The sequence below is a fragment of the Alexandromys fortis genome, unplaced genomic scaffold (assembly GCF_014885135.2).
Source record: "Alexandromys fortis isolate MF-2015 unplaced genomic scaffold, M_Fortis_MF-2015_v1.1 scaffold_161, whole genome shotgun sequence".
NCBI lineage: Eukaryota > Metazoa > Chordata > Mammalia > Rodentia > Cricetidae > Alexandromys > Alexandromys fortis.
In genome coordinates, this window is record NW_026068073.1 from 37518 (window position 1) to 44982 (window position 7465).

Here is a 7465-nt window from a genome sequence, read left to right on the forward strand (position 1 = left end):
AAAAGATTTTAGATCCAGATGTCATAGAATTGCAGTGAAGCTGTGTCTTCTGGACATGAGAGTCCTGCTGCTCTTAGGACCTCTGTGATCAAGGCACTCAGTATTCTAGCATGGAAAGGAAAGGAGGTCACTGGCCCCTCCCCTAATGAGAGATGTTGACAGTTGATGGCTTCTAGAGGAGGAAGAGTCAACTTTTCTTCTGGGGCTGATGCAAGGGTAAATTGAGCAACATTTGGTTGATAGCTCTACATACATGAGAGGATGGACATGGAATGATCTCACAGCTGATTTTGAAATCATGGATGATCTGGCAAAATTAAGGGGACTACGATAAATGTACATTATATTTATGTATGAAATCCTCAGAAACTAACTAAAATGGATTGTTTGAAAGTTTGTTATTTAATGCTCCTAAAATCCTTATGAAGCCTTATGATATGTTAAAGGAACAGTGTGAGAATTCACTGTTACTGAATTTTTCTCTATATGCAGGGGAAGTCGTTGTCACCACAACTCGGCTCTATGTGTTTGGACTAAAAGATTTTGGCTGCAGAGCCAGATGATGGGTGGGGATCAGGTCATTCACTGATGCTTTTCGCCTTTCTTTCTTCCAGGAAATGTGAACTCCTGTCTTGTGGATCTTACTGGGGCCTGTGAGAAATGTTTCATCATCTTTGGAAAACAGGTTATTTTAATTACTGTTAATTTTTTTCAATTAATGTACCTAAAGTATGAATTAGCCTGGTACTTAAACCAGGAACAAATGGAAAGTCATAGAACTCAGTTGCTCAATCTTCTTAAGAAGATTCGTTATTACTTCTCTCTACCCCATGTGCCTTATGTTGCAGAGTGTTGCATTTCAGCACTAATGTGTGGCTGTTGACACCTGTGTTGATTCAGGTGAGACATCCTAGGCACAGCAAGAGCAGAAAGTCAACGCTGCAGTGTTCTAATAAATATTCCCTGGTGATGAGATTTGCAAAATTACAAAGAGAGGCCACCCTTCCTTGCAGAATCAGCATGCTTACAGAAAATGTAGGTAAAAGAGAGTATTCACAAGTGATTTTAAAGCTGTTTCCTATGTAAGGTAGAAATGTACAAGGTTAATTTTCATTGATATTACGTGGAATTTAGTTAATATTCTTGCTGTTTGATGCTTCTCTTCTGTATACAACATAAGTAATGCTCACCCATGTAACCTTTAGGTAAATAGGCAGAGGAGCTTGGTTCAAGATGTATCGGTGTATTCCACTTGTTCTTGACCCCCCTTGTCATTGCAGAACCAATTACAAGCCTCCACATTGAGGTCAGGTGTGAAGGTTGCAAGCCTAGTGTGCTTATGTGGTGAGCCGTGGATCTCATAACTTGAGAAACAGAGAAAGGAGGTGAGATGTGAGCTCAAGCCTGAGACTGCCCACGTAGCAATACCTGGCCTGGTGTCAAATATCAAACCAGATATTAGATACTGACAAAATAGTTATTGAATGAAAAGGCTGTTGTCCTGGATACAGAAAACCACTTTTTAGGAATTCTTCTATGGTTTGGACCCTCAGGTCATAGATGGCACTTAGCTTGTGACAGTATAAACAAGTTCTTTATATACCCAGAGCTTCTCATTTCATTGCCTTTTTTCTGAGTGAATGATATATATCTCAGGAGTTTAATTCCTGACATGGACCAGCTATTCAATTCATTTGCATAAAAGGTGAAAATGGCTTAATTTTTGTGTAGATAATACAAAAGCATAGTAAGTGTTTTTGAGGTGTGGGAAAATAGTTGTATGTGTATCTAAATATACATAGGAAATTGAAAGATATGTTTGTAAGATTACTCCTGGTGTTCTGGAGTCTGACTCACTCAGGTACCTGTATAAATCTGAAACAAAAGGCCAGCCAGGGTTCTGCTGCTCCAGTGAGAATCTGAGTGTGCTTGTGGTCCTCTCTTCTGTGCTGCTTTCCTTCCAGACGCAGGAGCATAGTAGGGATTGATTCCATATGAGAGATGGGCTTGGAAAATGTGTGGGTGGAGGAGGCAGTAGGATAGGCTAGAGCATTACGCCCTGGATGTCAGCTGTTTTAAGGCTCAAGATGGCTCTCCCTGTCTCCATAGAACCCACATGTCCAACATGGTACTGCAATGTCTGTGTTTGTGTCTCCGTGTAAGAAGAGAGATCTAGGTGTGGAGACAAGAGTGTTGACATGCAATACCTACACAGGAAATCTGTTTCACTGTATAAATGCTACAGTATTCAGTATCTAACCCAGCCAAAGTTTCCCACTAAATAGTTCCTAAACTTTCCATTTATAATTTGTAAAATGAAATAAAACCTCACCGTTTCACTATCCTTCTTGTACTAACTTTCATCTTTTTCATTCTCTCTCCCTCAAATGTTTTTTCTTATTGATACATATGTTTGGGAAAAATGCATGAGTGTATGACTCCAATGGGCTGTGCCTGTTCAGTGAAGCTTGCATGTATAGTTGTCAGGTCTGAATACTAGGTCCTGAATGACCAGGTAGAGGACTCAGCTCTAGGGACAGTTAATTCTCCCTCCATCAGCAACGCTCAGTTGCCTACAGCTCTTTGTGCTGGGCTGAGTCCCCATGAGGTTTCTCCCACCCACAAAAGCCTGTCCAATGGGATTGTCCTTCTTTCTGTCTCATTTTGACTCCCACACTTTGTGGTTTCATGGGTGTGGATTCCATGTCATTTCTAGGAGTCACCCTCACTGTGTCTATTACAATCAATAAGGAACACACCAGCAAATCTGCAACCTGTGCTTCCAAAGATGATGAGGGGCAAGTCCAGAGATGCAACAAGTCAGCCTCTAGCATCTCTAATTGAAGGAGCAGAACACATTTTACTGTTCCTCTGACATGAACTGTACCTGACTGTGTTGGGGCACCATGCAGAGGATATCAGTGGGAGTCCACTCATCCTCACATGGAGTCTCACCGGAAAACAATTTCCAGATTCTGGTGTCCTGTGATCCACACTGAACCTTCAGTTACTCCTCTGCCTCCCAGACCTTCCTCAGCAACTAATCAGATTTTGCCACCAGATGTGGTTGGGAGCTGCTCCTCCAAATTAGGAATTTTATCCCAGTGATTTTACAGCTAGGTGAAGAATCTTGCCTACTTGACCCCTTTCACTCAATTTTTTTTAAGTGACTCCTGCAAATGGAAAAGTTAAAAACCATGGATGAAAGTTCATCTATCTTCAGGAAAAGGAAAGCGCCAAACAGACATTTCAAGGTCAACCATGATAGCATATCAACATTATATTTATTCAAAACTATATACAAAACATTTGGAAAGACACTTGTAGTAAGACTGATGACTGCAAGGCTTTAGACCTATGAGAGATCTATAGTCATCAGGTTATAATCCTGTCATCTTCTAGGTAGGCTCCTGTGAACAAACATAGGAATGCATGTCTACTCTTTGAGCATGCCACCAAACATGCCTCCAGAGAAGGAACTTCAGCTTTTTCCATTATGCATTTTTATTAAAGCAATGTCCTGGGTCATGACATTCAAAATCCAATGGCTTTTTTGATGTTTCTAATCAGGTCAGGCTGAGAGCCAAAGTCAGCAATGAGAAGATGGGGAACCTGATGTATCAGGAAATGAATATTTAGACCACAGTCTGGAAGTCTGTGAGGCTGATGTCATATACCTCAAAATCAACTCTGGTCATTCCATTTTTCTCTGAGGCTGTGGTGTTGGCCAACACAAACACAATCAAATGTCCTGGAGCTATTGGAGATGGGGGGTGGCATATAATGGCTCATGGGTGCTGCCCGCACACTCATCTTGCCAAATCTGCCCAGATTGTTTCCCTGGTGTCTCCCACACGTCATGAAGAAGGCCATGTTTTATGGTCCTGGGTCCTTTCTGGTGAGCATATCTCCTGCATTTGATGGAGAGAATTCAAATTTGACACAGGTTTTTTGGTGGAAAGTGAGCTATCAATTTGGGGTCTTCAATCCACTCAGGAAGCCTTTTTTCTTCATTTATTGTGTTTGGTGAACAGAGCCTAGCCTCAGGTAAAAACCAGTTAAAGTAAGTATAGGGCCATGTGCCATATAATCATTCTTGATATTAAGTTATGACCATGTTTTTTATCATTAAGGAAAGTGGGTCCTTGTCACATTCAAGGTCATAGTTTGTGGTCCTGGCTCCCTTACTGTCAGCAAAGTACTTGGTCTTGTAAAGAGAGGCTGCGGCCCACACACCCTAAAATTTAATATTGACCTGATTTACTGGTACTCAGGATGCTGGCAGGACCCCATCATGTCAGTTTATTGCCTTTGTCCTTTTCTCATTCCTCAGACAACCAACTCATGGTGTTATAGTGTGTACACATTACTGTAGTACTACAGGTCCTAGGTCAGACCCAATGTCAAACTGTTGTTCTTGACCTGGACACAGAGGATTTCCTGGGTGCAGCCAGCACACCCCTCATTCCAAGCTGTGTTCCTGTCATTTACATTCATGTATGGTCCAGATTATTTCAAAGCCATGAGGTTGCTTTGACACATTTGTGAGAACTTTGCCTGTGTTGGTACTATCACAAATATAACCCACTAACCAGAATAAAACCAAAAGGAGCTTTAAGATGAACTTTTACTGGACCAGAGTTCATGGCTTATGACCTGATGTCCCTCACTGGTGAAGAGTCCACTTGTCTTGGTGAACATGGCATGACCTGGGTCACAGATGAGGCTATGGTGTGTCCAACAAAATAAACTGAAATGAAGATAATGCTTGGCTTCAGTCCTGGCCATGGTTATAGTGAGTTCATTTCCTTTGATCACTGAGATGAGGTTTGGTCCCTTTAAGGCCTGGCCTCTGCATTGTAAAGTTTTGGCCCTCGTAAGCAACTCTTCATCATAGGGCCCAGGCCTCTTCAGCGTAAGATTTAGGCACAGGCCCACATCTTTTCTTCATTAGGCCCAGACCCACATCTTTTCTTCATTGGACCCAGGCCTCTTCAGGGTAAGGGTTAGGCCCAGGCCCACTTGTTTCTTCATTGGGCCCAGGCCTCTTCAGGGTAAGGGTTTGGCCCAGGCCCAAATATTTTCTTCATTGGGTACAGGCCTATTCAGAGTAAGGGTTAGGCCCAGGCCCACATCTTTTCTTCATTGGGCCCAGGACAATTTAGCGTAAGGGTTAGACCCAGGCCCACATTTTCTCTTCATTGGGCCCAGGCCTCTTTATTGTAAGGGTAAGGCCCAGGGCCATATCATTTTCATTACGCCCAGGCCAAATCCAGGAAATCTTCAGGCCCAGGCCCACATCTTTCTTCATTGGGCCCAGGCCTCTTCAGGGTACGGGTTAGTCCCAGGCCCACATCTTCTCTTCATTGGGCCCAGGCCACTTCAGCGTAAATGTTAGGCCCAGGCCCACATCTTTTCTTCATTGAGCCCAGGCCTCTTCAGGGTAAAGGACTGGCCCAGGCCCACATCTTTTCTTCATTGGGCCCAGGCCTCAAGGGTAAGTGTCAGGCCCAGATCCACATCTGTTCTTCATTGGGCCCAGGCCTCTTCAGGGTAAATGTTAGGCACAGGCCCACATCTTTTCTTCATTAGGCCCAGACCCACATCTTTTCTTCATGTGGCCCAGGCCTCCTCAAGGTAATGATTTGGCCCAGGCCCACATCTTTTCTTCATTTGGAATAGGCCTCTTCAGGGTAAGGGTTGGGCCCAGGCAACACCTATTCTTCATTGGACCCAGGCCTCTTCAGAGTCAGGTTCGGGCCCAGGCCCACACCTTTAATCATTGGGCCCAGTCCTCTTCAGCGTACATGTTAGGCCCAAGCCCACATCTTTTCTTCATTGGGACCAGGCCACTTCAGTGTAAGGGTTAGGCCCAGGCCCACATCATTTTCATTATGCCAAGGCTAATTCCGGGTAACTTTCAGACCCAGGCCCACATCTTCCTTCATTGTGCCCAGGCCTCTTGAGGGTAAGGGTTAGGCCCAGGCCCACATCTTCTCTTCATTGGGCCCAAGCCACTTGAGCGTAAGGGTTAGGCCCAAGCCCACATCTTTTCTTCATTGGGCCCAGACCACTTCATGGTGTTTGACCCAGGCAATCATCTTTGTTGCATTGGGCCCAGGCTAATTTTGCATTGGGTTTATGCCCACGCCCACGTCTTTCTTCATTGGGCCCAGGCCACTTCTGTGTAAATGTTATGTCCAGGCCCACATCTTCTCTTCATTTTGCCTAGGCCACTTAATCGTAAGTGTTAGGCCCAGGCCCACATCTTCTCTTCATTGGGCCCAGGCCACTTCAGCATAAATATTAGGCCCAGGCCCACATCTTTTCTCCATTGGGCCCAGGGCTCTTCACGGTAAGGGTCTGGCCCAGGCCCACATCTTCTCTTCATTTGGCCCAGGGCACTTTAGCATAAGGGTTAGGCCAAAGCCCACATCTTTTCTTCATTGGTCCCAGGTCACTTCATGGTGTTTGGCCCAGGCAAACATCTTTTTTACATTGGGCCCAGGCCAATTTAGCATGATGGTTAGGCCCAGGCCCACGTCTTATCTTCATTAGGCCCAGGCAACTTTAATGTATGGGTTAGGCCCAGGCCACATCTTTCTTCATTGGGCCCAGGGCACTTCAGCATAAATGTTAGGCCCAGGCCTACATCTTTCTTCATTGGGCCTAGGCCACATCAGCATAAATGTAAGGCCCAGGCCCACATGTTTTCTACTTGGCCCAAGGCCTCTTCAGGGTAAGAGTTTGGCCAAGGCCTACATCTTTTCTTGATTGGGCCCAGGCCTCTTCAGTGTCAGGTTCAGGCCCAGGCCCACACATTTCTTCATTGGGCCCAGGCCTATTCAGGGTAAGGGTTTGGCCAAGGCACACATCTTCTTTTCATTGGGTCCAGGCCTCTTCAGTGTAAGGGTCAGGACTAGGCCCACATCTATTCTTCATTGTGTTGTAATAGGTGTGGCAGGGCTGCATCCCCAACACCCCGGCCGCTTGGCTAGCTCATGCCCGAAATAACAACACACAAACTGTATTCATTTAAGAACTGCTTGGCCCATGAACTCTAGCCCTTACAGGCTAATTCTCGCACCTGGACTAGCCCATTTCTAATGATGTGTGTAAGCACCCCAAGGTGCGCTTACCGGGAAGAGTCTAGCCTATGTCCATTCTGGGTTCGGAGCTGAGGGGAGCTTCATTGCATGCATCTGCCCGGGAGATCGGAGCATGGCGTCTGTACTCCAGAGAGCAGAGTCTCTCCGGGAGCAGAGCAGAGTCTGACCTCACTTCCTCTTCCGCCCAGAATTCTATTCTGTTTATTCCGCCCACCCATCTTTTAACCTATCAGGGCCAGCAGTTTCTTTATTGCTCAGCCAATGAAATCAACAGATTGATATATGACACTCCCACATCATCATTGGGTCCAGGTCTCTTCAGGGTCAGGTTCAGGCCCAGGCCCACACCTTTCTTC